Here is a 13673-nt window from a genome sequence, read left to right as displayed (position 1 = left end):
CTGAAGCCCTTAAACATGAAAAGTTTATAATTTACGTCATGACGGACAGATTTCTCTCCGCATGATTCTGTTCTGCTTCAGCAGGCTAATCATGTCTTCAGCACTTATTTAGTTTTTCTCATAGACTGTATATAAAAAGATGGGCGGAGCCTCCGTGACGTCACCCGTAGGTTTCTAAAGAGCTGAATTGAAGCTTGGTGGGCGGTTCCTGCCATCACCATCTTGGCAGCGTCATGCATCGTCTTGCCCGGAAAATACAAATGTGGGCAAAGAGGTGGAGCTGAGAGGGGGGCCGTGAGCGTCATGGTGGATGATTGACATCGAGCAAACTCCGAGCTTTCTGTAGCTAAAAGCTAACCGAGCTAACCCGGAGATAACAGAAGCTAACCAGCTAACGGAGGTAAGCAGGCTAAAGCTAAGTCACGTCGTTAACTGGCTAAAAACCGCGGTTGTTCTACGTTCTTCTGACTTAAAGCCAGAGATTGGAACCTGTCAATCAAAAGGACACGCCCCTAAATTTGCCGAACTTCGAGATTAAATTACTTTTAAACGGGCGAGTTAGAAATAAATTCACTGACCTAAATTCAAACCTGACCTAAAAACCTAAAATGGATTTTTGAACCAGGCTGTAAACATGTTTATTTCTGTTGTAAACATGTTTATTTCTGTTGTAAACATGTTTATTCCTGCTGTAAACATGTTTATTTCTGCTGTGAAGTTGGTCTTTTTAACATGGGAGTCTATGGGGATTTGCTCTGTTTTGCAGCCCCTAGTGGATGAAGGGGGAACTGCAGTTTTATGTACTTCTGCATAGGCTTTAATTTTAACCGCCAGAGGTTGCTGCTTGGTTTTTCTTCTGGAACCTATGAAGATCCACGATGTCACATGCATGATTATCCTGCATGACAATTTAAAAATAATCTGGATTTGTTTGACATTTTAAGCATAGTAAAAAATGAATAAATAAAAAGAATAGGAAGTGGTGGTTTAGCATATTAAGGATTAATAAACTCATTGCATAACAGATCAAAAGCCTTTAGTCCTCACAGGTCAGGATGATGGTCACAGTTTGTCAAAACCCTCGGCATGTTGCTGCACATAAAACACACAGATGAGATTTTGAAAACACTTCAGTCCTGTTAAAAGGTTGTTTTTTTAAATACAAATCCAGCCTTAGATTAAAAGAAGAGCAATGGACTGATAGAGTCGGGAAATGTTAAGTAATATTAAAACCAAACAAACAAACAAACCACCTGGAACATGAGGATGTAGTGTGAGAACAATACGTATTGTTTCCTCGACAGTTCCCTGACCTCTGAGCTTACGGCTCTGTGTTCATCCCCACCTCGCCTGGTTAGCCGTGACCCTCTGCTCCCGTCTGAAAACGTCCTGTTAGCACAGGAACAGGAAGGTGTCTGCACCTTTACTGAAGCACTCACCACAGACCAATCAGAGATTAAAAACGTTCCTTATGTTAGCAAACATCCGACTTTTTATTGTTTTCAAAACAAGCAAGAAAAAGTTCAAATCTTTACTTAAACTCATTTTTATCTCCACCATGGAGGTTATGTGTCTTCCAACAGTTGTCTGTCTGTCTGTTTGTTTGCAACTTAATGCAGAAAAGTCCTGGAGGGATGCTCATGATGTGTTTCTGAGAAGGTTTCTTGATTCAATTTAGATTTAGATCAGCATCTGGATGCAGGAATGTTGTGAAAGATTCTTCCTCATGTGAGATAGAAACATTTTCAGTATATCTGCATTAAACTCCACAATAAATGGAGAGAGAATCCAGAAGTTCCCAACAGGTTTTCCAAGATATCAGAGATAGATGTGGAACCTGACGGCATCATGGATATTACCATCCAGAACAGGAACAACGTTCCGGATACTACCATCCAGAACAGGAACAACGTTCCGGATACTACCATCCAGAACAGGAACAACGCTCCGGATACTACCATCCAGAACAGGAACAACGTTCCGGATACTACCATCCAGAACAGGAACAACGTTCCGGATACTACCATCCAGAACAGGAACAACGCTCCGGATACTACCATCCAGAACAGGAACAACGTTCCGGACACTACCATCCAGAACAGGAACAACGTTCCAGATACTACCATCCAGAACAGGAACAACGTTCCAGATACTACCATCCAGAACAGGAACAACGTTCCGGATACTACCATCCAGAACAGGAACAAAGTTCCGGATACTACCATCCAGAACAGGAACAACGCTCTGGATACTACCATCCAGAACAGGAACGGCGTTCTGGATACTACCATCCAGAACAGGAACAACGTTCTGGATACCACCATCCAGAACAGGAACAACGTTCCGGATACTACCATCCAGAACAGGAACAACGCTCCGGATACTACCATCCAGAACAGGAACAACGTTCCGGATACTACCATCCAGAACAGGAACAACGTTCCGGATACTACCATCCAGAACAGGAACAACGTTCCGGATACTACCATCCAGAACAGGAACAACGCTCTGGATACTACCATCCAGAACAGGAACGGCGTTCTGGATACTACCATCCAGAACAGGAACGGCGTTCCAGATACTACCATCCAGAACAGGAACAACGTTCCGGACACTACCATCCAGAACAGGAACAACGTTCCGGATACTACCATCCAGAACAGGAACAACGTTCCGGATACTACCATCCAGAACAGGAACAACGCTCTGGATACTACCATCCAGAACAGGAACGGCGTTCTGGATACTACCATCCAGAACAGGAACAACGTTCCGGATACTACCATCCAGAACAGGAACGGCGTTCTGGATACTACCAGCCAGAACAGGAACAACTTTCCGGATACTACCATCCAGAACAGGAACGGCGTTCTGGATACTACCATCCAGAACAGGAACAACGTTCCAGATACTACCATCCAGAACAGGAACAACGTTCCAGATACTACCATCAAGAACAGGAACAACGTTCCGGATACTACCATCCAGAACAGGAACAACGTTCCAGATACTACCATCCAGAACAGGAACAACGTTCCGGATACTACCATCCAGAACAGGAACGGCGTTCTGGATACTACCATCCAGAACAGGAACAACGTTCCAGATACTACCATCCAGAACAGGAACGGCGTTCTGGATACTACCATCCAGAACAGGAACGGCGTTCTGGATACTACCATCCAGAACAGGAACAACGTTCCAGATACTACCATCCAGAACAGGAACGGCGTTCCAGATACTACCATCCAGAACAGGAACAACGTTCCAGATACTACCATCCAGAACAGGAACGGCGTTCCAGATACTACCATCCAGAACAGGAACAACGTTCCAGATACTACCATCCAGAACAGGAACGGCGTTCCAGATACTACCATCCAGAACAGGAACGGCGTTCCAGATACTACCATCCAGAACAGGAACAACGTTCCAGATACTACCATCCAGAACAGGAACAACGTTCCAGATACTACCATCCAGAACAGGAACAACGTTCCAGATACTACCATCCAGAACAGGAACGGCGTTCCGGATACTACCATCCAGAACAGGAACGGCGTTCCAGATACTACCATCCAGAACAGGAACGGCGTTCCGGATACTACCATCCAGAACAGGAACGGCGTTCCAGATACTACCATCCAGAACAGGAACGGCGTTCCAGATACTACCATCCAGAACAGGAACAACGCTCTGGATACTACCATCCAGAACAGGAACGGCGTTCTGGATACTACCATCCAGGACAGGAACGGCGTTCCAGATACTACCATCCAGAACAGGAACAACGCTCTGGATACTACCATCCAGAACAGGAACGGCGTTCTGGATACTACCATCCAGAACAGGAACAACGTTCCAGATACTACCATCCAGAACAGGAACAACGTTCCGGATACTACCATCCAGAACAGGAACGGCGTTCTGGATACTACCATCCAGAACAGGAACAACGTTCCAGATACTACCATCCAGAACAGGAACGGCGTTCTGGATACTACCATCCAGAACAGGAATGGCGTTCCAGATACTACCATCCAGAACAGGAACGGCGTTCTGGATACTACCATCCAGAACAGGAACGGCGTTCTGGATACTACCATCCAGAACAGGAACGGCGTTCCAGATACTACCATCCAGAACAGGAACAACGCTCTGGATACTACCATCCAGAACAGGAACGGCGTTCTGGATACTACCATCCAGAACAGGAACAACGTTCCAGATACTACCATCCAGAACAGGAACGGCGTTCTGGATACTACCATCCAGAACAGGAACAACGTTCCAGATACTACCATCCAGAACAGGAACGGCGTTCTGGATACTACCATCCAGAACAGGAATGGCGTTCCAGATACTACCATCCAGAACAGGAACGGCGTTCTGGATACTACCATCCAGAACAGGAACGGCGTTCCAGATACTACCATCCAGAACAGGAACGGCGTTCCAGATACTACCATCCAGAACAGGAACGGCGTTCTGGATACTACCATCCAGAACAGGAACGGCGTTCCAGATACTACCATCCAGAACAGGAACGGCGTTCCAGATACTACCATCCAGAACAGGAACAACGTTCCAGATACTACCATCCAGAACAGGAACAACGTTCCAGATACTACCATCCAGAACAGGAACGGCGTTCCAGATACTACCATCCAGAACAGGAACGGCGTTCCGGATACTACCATCCAGAACAGGAACGGCGTTCCAGATACTACCATCCAGAACAGGAACGGCGTTCCAGATACTACCATCCAGAACAGGAACGGCGTTCCAGATACTACCATCCAGAACAGGAACGGCGTTCCGGATACTACCATCCAGAACAGGAACGGCGTTCCAGATACTACCATCCAGAACAGGAACGGCGTTCTGGATACTACCATCCAGAACAGGAACGGCGTTCCAGATACTACCATCCAGAACAGGAACAACGCTCTGGATACTACCATCCAGAACAGGAACGGCGTTCTGGATACTACCATCCAGAACAGGAACAACGTTCCAGATACTACCATCCAGAACAGGAACGGCGTTCTGGATACTACCATCCAGAACAGGAACGGCGTTCTGGATACTACCATCCAGAACAGGAACAACGCTCTGGATACTACCATCCAGAACAGGAACAACGTTCTAGATTCCACCATCCAGAACAGGAACAACGTTCCGGATACTACCATCCAGAACTTCCAAAACAGGAACAACTTTTCATCACTGCAAGAGAACAAGCATGCAACCATCACCACAAGAAGCCAAGACACTGTGGAATCATCTAGAATCTGATAGTGGATCCATGTAAGATGGATGTGGGATTAGAACATTAGCTGGAAATGACCATGTGAGCTGTGTGATGAAGGTCTCTGAGTACTTTCAGTTGAATATTTTCTTGTTGGTCTCATAACAAACAGTTTCATAAAGGTCAGCAGGGTGAGGAAGACCTGAGCTTGAGAAGCTGCCTCGGTTCTACTAGTTGTACTCTGTATGGATTATGAGTGCCATCATGCTTTGCCTCCATGCAGCCCCGTATCACAATGCATGTTTGTATTTTACTCTGATCCTGTTGACTTATGCTGAAGAGGAAACAAAATTTTCTTTTATATGCAGAGATTTTCATGCAGCGTTCTTTATCTGTCAGAACTGCAACAGAAACTCTCATTCCTCAGATCATGTTCTAAGTCTAAAACACATCCCATTTAGTTTTCTCCTCTAGACTGTGCACGGCATCATCCACACAGACATTTTACTGCAGCCGCTGCAGTACTACTTATCAGTACTCCAACCTCATGATTATTGTTGCATTTATCTTTCAAATGAGCTTCAGATTTTCAAAATGAGTTTTAGCTTGACCTGATCTTCCTATAATCATTATTACATGCTGTTTAGGTGATAACTGCGTGAAAAGACTCTCTCAGTGGTTAATTATGAAGCGTTAACAGAGTCAAGACACTGATAATGTCTTATGTGTGTAAAATGACATAATGTAGCCTGCAGCAGGGGTTTTACAAACTGGTAAAATGACTTTAATTAGATTTATAAATGGATACCGACCATCCAATTCGCTTTATTTAAACAGTGCATATTAAAACACGAGGCTGCTGCGACGCTGTAACATATAAAATACAACTGTTGAGATATTTCAGACAGCCAGAAAATCTCTTCTACCAAAAAACTTACAAGACTTGAGAAACAAAATACAGGTATGTCTGAAATATCCCAAATGAAGAGTAAACCTACCAAAGGCACCAAAAGAAATTAAAAGCAAATACAAGATTAAAATGCATGAAAAGAAATGAACAGATTAAGAGAGCAGGAGCAGCTGCAGCACGTCGGAGACATGAGCCATGTTGGAACGGTGACTTTTCACCTTTTCACCGCATTACGTTCACAGAGACAAAACGCCTCATAGCAGTAAAAACTGTCATGTTTTCCTGAGGAGAAATCTTAATTTACACACATATCTTACACTCACACTCAGCTGGGCATTGGCACACTTCATTACAGCCACACACACTCAATTACACCCCAACAAAGTGAGATGAACTCACACACATTAGCAGGTGAATCCATCCATGAATACTAACAGAGCTGGTGAATACGCCGAGGATCCACTGAAACTGAAAAGATACGCTGTAATGTCGCAGCTGCAAGTGAAAAACCTGCCATGATGTGTTTGATAAAACCACATTATAAAATTTAATAAAGGAATAATGAAACAAATACTGTAATTAAAAAATGTGCTTTGTTTGAGTTCTTAGATTACACTTAGTACATTTAGTGCAGCGGAGTAATTAAACAATCCATTCAGTGTTTTCCACCTTTTGGAACATATAAAACCAGCTGAATGTCATCTACATGCCGTGATGGAGGAGATCAGCTGTAAGTGGCGAACAGCAGCCATCCAAGCCTCCAGCTTCACTCCTCGCTAATGTTCTCCATGGAGAGGAAGGATATACCCCCCTTCCCTGAGCTCCACCCTGGCCAGGGCTCTGCAGAGGAAAAAGGCCAACATAAAATGAAGGCCTAAGGAACTGCTAATTGTTAAAGCTTAGGGTGGGAACAGACTACACAAATCATGGCTGTCTGGTAATAAATCAGGGCTGCGTGTGAGGTATGTATGGAACGCCGTGCCTTTACAGACGGAAATATTCTGATTTGATCGAATTGTTTCTAGAATAAGAAACAAGTAAAAAGCTCTGAAGTAATTCCCGAAGTAGGTTTGTAAATGGACTTCGGTGGAGTACGACATAAGAAAAAAGTGCTTTATCTGCTGTAAACACATCTGGATGGACAAAGGACCGCTGGTCAACAGCATTTCTGATTTATATTAATAACCGTGGAAAGAGAAAAGACAGGACACCGCCTCCCTCCCTGCCTTTCTGTGTGAGGAAATTCTTTGCTGAAAGGCTGGATGTTCTCTGCATTATGCGCTGTGTCTTTTGTCAGCGCGGGAATGATGGAGGAACAGTGGAGATGGCAGCAGGAAGCGTGCTGAAGAGGACAGGAAACAGGAAGCACAAGCAGGAAGAAACCTTGTTGAAATATCAAAGGGCAGTTTCCACTCTTCAGGCTGAAGGTTGTCCCTGAAGAAATACCTCTGCTGTATTAAGAAGCAGAGATGTGACATACACATCCCAGGTTATATAAATGCAGCAGCTTCTTTTTATCCTAACAATGACCTGAGCAACATGTGCAAAGTGTTAGCAGCAGTGAAACTCAGCAGCTGCTCTGTCGTCAGTCAGGCCGCAGATCTTTGTGGAGCATTTTCTAGATGTTGACGACTTCTCACGCGCCTGGTTTAAATGAAAAAGTTTTACCAGCATCACAGCAGCATGGAAAAGCAACGTTAGCGGGAAACACTAAGCGGCTGATACAGGGGTCTGCAACGTGCAGCTCGGAGCTGCAAGTGGCTCGTTGGACCTCCAGCAATGGCTCTTTTTAACAAGATGAACGAGAACCAACTAATGTTTTAAAATATGAATATAACAAATTCAGGTTTTGGTAGTTTTTCTTTTCTTTTTTTTTTTTTTTTCATTGAATAACTGCAATAAATTTCCAAAACAAAATAAAACAAAAAGATAAAAATGTTTTAGATCCATATTTCTTTTTATTATTAAAAAAATTACATTTATTTTTTACACATATTCTACAAATATCTACGTCCCAAAGAAGAAAATGTATCTGTCCAAGTTTTGAAAATGTTCTGTTTTCATTTGATTTTTTTAACCAAATAATTTCAGTAAAACTGTGACTCTTTGAAAAAGAAAAAAATGTTTTATTGTATATATTATTTAAAAAAATATATATTTTTCTCTCATAAGATCATGTAACATTGTGGCTCTAAAGTGTGGTTTAATTTAGCCAGGTGGGATGTCGAGCATCAGCTCAGCTTCACCAGAAAACAGGGGTGAGAAAATCAAATAGAAAAACTGAATATTAGGATTTTTTTGTGTCACAATTTCAAAATAATATTTTTTGTTTTAAAAAAATCTATTTTATTTTCAATAAATAAAAAATAATCCATTCTAATTTTTTTTAGTCATTTTTTATTGTTTTATTGATCTTTTTACTTGTCTTCTTCTTGCATTAACTATCCGTTTTGTACCATGTAATTAAATCCAACCCAAACCATGACCTTTACTGTCCAGGTCTACTTATTTATTTTATTTAACCAGGAAAATAAGTTTAGAGGTAACAGCAAAGTATTGAAGTCTTAAAACAGGAGAAAAAAAATTCTGCAAGATGAATCTGAAACCGAGTTGGTCGGTTTCTTCTTCTTTCCTCTTTTGTAAAGTCCTTTAATCTCTTGTGGCTCATGAGGACAAGCAAGATGTGGATAGTGGGCTTCATCACATAGGAAAACATCTGGAAGCTGCAGATGTGAACCTGCTGGTGGACTGAACCGAATCTGAGGAAAACATACGGATTAACTTTTAATATAAAACTACAGTGAAGAAAAGTAACAAATCCATCTTCTGCTGTTAGATACAAAAGAAAAAGTCACAAAAGTGGAAAAATGTCTGACTGTCACACTGGAAATGAGAGGTTGGAAAACAAAGGTGAGTTAAAACTGCGGAAAAAACTCTTAATTAAAACAGAGGCTGGCATTGGGCAGCATCGTATCATTTAAGAAATGCCAAAAATAATCAGAAATGTTTAACAAGGAAAATATTTACATGTTGTAACTGAAGAGTAAAGTCTGACATTCAGACTCTGGATGGTTGTTAAAGGAAGGAAAACCTTCTAATCGAAAAGATCAATGCAGGAGCTGTGTTTGGGCCAAATTTTGTGTTTTATAAGAAGTTAAATAGTCATCAGGAACATTTAACCTTTGTCTTGTTTACTGCATCATTGCATCCATGAACAGAAACAAACCTGCTTTTCACCATGACACCAGATATGGAAGCATTAGAACACGTTTTGACTGAACAACAGATATTAAAGCTTTAATGAAACTGCAGTCGTTACAGCGAACTTGCATTAATGTGGATTTTAACGAGGAGAAAGGAGTTGCGCCTACAGTGAAGGATATGTGACATGTATGATATGTGACATATCAGCAGTGGTGCGTTTAATGAGATCAGGTAGATGCCTTTTAGAAAAGTGATCCAACTCACTTCAAATTACTGCGTGGTTGTTACTAAAAATCCTGAACTTTCCCTCCGTTCCAGAAATAATTATTTTTGAGAAAACATGAAGGAAACAAACTACAAGGTCAGTGCATGTCCCCACCCTCGTGTGCAGGAAGTGCTGTGCGCTTCGCCCACCAGCAACAGGAAGAAGAAGCCGGCGATGATGGCACAGCCCTCAAAGTGGTGTTGCTGAACACGCTGGTGATGCTGCAGCCTGCTTCACTTTCAGGCTAAACTCATGCAGTGCAAGATGTTTATAGTTTCAGCTGTCATATTATGTGAAAATGAAACTTTATTATCTATTAGAAACATCCTTCATGGTGTTTCCTAAATAAATTCAGACATGCTGTAACCCATAAAACCATCTGGATGCATTTTCACAGGTAAATATCTAACTGTAGCTCCCAGACCACAGTGAAGTGAGTGCACATAAAACTATTTTACCATAAAGTAAACACATCAATCATAAATTAAATAGATTTATAATGACATGCAAATGCTTTCTGGTTGAATTCCCTGCTTCGATACAAAAAAAGAAGCAGGAAGGGTGGAATTCCCTGGGAATCTCTTCACACTTTGTAGCCATCTTTCCAACATAATGCAACAGCTTTATGAAGATAACTTGTGCATGCACAGAAACATTCGCTCGATAACTGGCAGAGGATAGCAAGACAGCACTGTTTTGTTGAGTGTATATATAGAGTCTAATTACATTGCGAGCAGTGGTGATAAATCACTGGAGTCTTAATCAAAGCACTACAACAGAGAGAGTCATCAATCACTTGCTACAGCACAACACCACATCGGCCTGTAGCTTCTCCTTGTCTTCCGGCTGGAAGTGCGGCTCTGCGCCAAACATGAGCCATGCCGCTGGAACACATTATCATTAGTGCAATCAGCACCACTTTAAAGTCCTGTCACAAGCCATCAAAGAAAAATAGATATGAAGATACATGGAGCCATAAAGCTGACAGCATTTCATTCTGCATGCCAATGAATGTAAAGGCCACAACAAGATTCTCTTTGTTTTCTTCAAAACGGAGGCAAAAGCAGTTCAGAGCTTCTTCCGCTAACAAGAAGACATTCCTGCTGATAGCCTGCCAGCCTCTAGGAAGGGCCTGTTTGAGCTGGGACTCTTCAATCTTTAAATGCATGTTAACTGGAGTTGGCTGTGATGGATGGCAGAGAGGTGGGTCATCTGAAAGGCATGACCATGACATTCAGAAAGTCCCTGCTTGAGAGGAGGATGACAGATGGCATTTCCAGTGAATTTATAAAAATGTGTCAACAGAGGAGATTTTGACATGTAGCCCTCAACTAATGTCCTCCTCATGTGGAAACTGTGTTTAAAACAATTAGGAGGAAAAACATGAGACTTGATAAGAGGCTGTGAGTGACGGGTCTCATTCAGACCAGCATCTTCCATTGCTGCAGGTTTTCATGTCATTGCTTTGCTGCTCAACGTGAGCATGTAGATGAGCCTAAATGGGCAAGACAGACAGCACAAACAGTGAACGAGACAGCAGGCAGTCATCTATGAAGGACATGGCCACAGCAGTTATTTTTAGGGACCAGTTTTCAGAGCCTGTCATTCGGAACATCTCATTAAAAATCTGAAGAAATTCTAATCACAGAAAAACTCTGAAGGTCGGAGTCCTGTTGCAGCTGCACACTCAGCTTTCCAGCTCTGAATAATCCGACCTCACAAGGCTATCGTTGATTAGCGGCTATATTAACAGACTTCTGGTGACCTCTTCAGAAGATACCAACTGCACATTTCCTTTAATATTTGAGGAGATGTGGATAGACAGATCAATTATGCTGCTGCACCTGCAGGCAGGTGTTTTACAGTGCAGGGAAGCTTGTCCCAGGCTTATTAATCATTCTATGATGAGAGATTAAACACATACATTCATTAACACAATGCAGACACAGTGAATGTTTTACTGGTAAATAATTATATGCAGTACAACAGGAATCTAAATTTAATTTCTTATTCACTGCCCAAGCAGTAACTCAGAGTGAAACCTTATGATAATACCAGAAGGACAAACCTTCTTTATATTCTTTATTAAAGGAGTGAATGATTGTCTCAAGTTGGCATTGAGGCCAGTGAAGACAATCTGATTAATTCCTCAGACAGGTCAGTTAATCTGCAATGGGACTCTGACTGGTTCAATAGATAATTGCTCAGGTCCAGGGATGGACCATAAAAAGAATGGAACCACTACAAAATACCAGCATGAATGAGCTTTTTACGTCTCAGTCATACACTGTTGTGCAGCTCGATTCATTTGTCAAAAACCTCAAGTTGCAACACAAGTTATCAACAATTAAGACACCTGCAATACAAAAAGCTACAGAGACAGATAAAATGCAACAAATCCAAAATGGCCCACAATAATTGACTGTTAAAAAGACTTTAATAAAAGGATGCATTTATCTTTAATAAAATTCAAATAAAATGAGGTATCTGCTGCTTTCAGTGCTGGTTCAGTGCTGTGAGGCAGCTGCCACAGTGCTTGCAGGTTGGATGGGTGCATTCTCCTAACTGCCTAACTGCAGTTTTTTCCGTTATTGTGCAATTGCATTAAGACTCACAAGGCTCCAAAGTTTCCTTCTCATCCATTCATTGGTGCTTTTAGATATCTGAATGTTTGGGTCCTTGTCCCAATGCCTTTAGGAGGTCTTGTTGTTTTCTTTAGATGCAAATGAATTAGTTGCACACTGAGTGACATGCAGCACAGAATACACATAACTACTTATGTTACAGAGGGCATGGCGTTATTTTCTTTTCAAGCTTTATTTCATCAACAAGAAGCTGATGGATTTGACTGTCTGAAGGAGTTTCCCACATTTTCACAATGCAAACTGTTGAGTCATAAGTGTACATTTCATACGTAGCTTTTTCCCCTCTCACATAGACATATTTTTTCAGATAGTTATACAGATTCTTTCTCTTCAACAGGGGTGTGATTTGATCGACTGTGTCCTTTTCACATTTAAAAGATTAAACACTACAATCAACGAGATCTTTGTTTAAACAATAAGGAATTTCACTCTGTTGTGATCCGTGTGAATTTCTGTGTGGAAAACTGACGACATCACAGTTTTCAAGGAAGAAAAGTCTATTTTTATTTATTTGTTTATTTATTTCTCACATGGTCATACAAAAGGTAAAACAAGACTTTACAAAAACCCCCCGCATCATTTCATCATTTCAAATGAAATAAAACTTTATTTGTATAGCACTTTTCATACAAAAGCATATCAAAGTGCTTCACAACATAAAAATAAAAAACAGTTTCACATTTATTTTAATGTCGTTAGGGAATCATTGCTCGAGGTGTTGGCTTTTTGACACATTTGTCGCATTGTCGAAACGCATTTTAAAATTTTAAATAACATCTACCCCTCAAAGGAACTACTCAGATTACGCTTTAATATTAATGACAACAATTGCTCATTCTGTGGGAACGACATTGAGCACACCAACCATGTGTTTTCTCCTGTTAAAATGTTTCGATCAGACATATTCATGGTTGAAAGGGAGATTTCCATCTTTGTTAAATTCCTTTGTAAAGGATGACATAACTTTTGGGTTGATCTTAAGGAACAAAAATGATTAACTTTTTTAAACATAAAAGCAGAATGCAGAAATGTCCCCCCAACTTTGCTCACTTTAAAAACAAATTTAATGCATATCTAAAATCCTTAAAATATGTCAATGGCTCTACAGCCCAAATTTTACTGAATGCTATGAGTGAAACCCTCAATGATTCACGAAACTAATCTATTTTATTATAATTTATATGATGACCCCCTTGTGTAAGGTATATCACCATAGTCATCTGATTATTTTACTGACTGGAACTTATTCCCTCTATACAATTTCTTTGATACTTCTATTTTCTCTGTTCCTTCTGAAGGTACTTTTCTATGCACTGAGATTGAACTTTGCCATGTTTGACCTTGTTCTTTGTAATTGGAAAGTATAATAAAAAAATAAAAAAATAAATTGACACATTT

The sequence above is a fragment of the Telmatherina bonti genome, assembly GCF_933228915.1.
Source record: "Telmatherina bonti genome assembly, chromosome: 6".
In the NCBI taxonomy this organism is placed as follows: domain Eukaryota; kingdom Metazoa; phylum Chordata; class Actinopteri; order Atheriniformes; family Telmatherinidae; genus Telmatherina; species Telmatherina bonti.
This window is presented reverse-complemented; position numbering follows the sequence as displayed.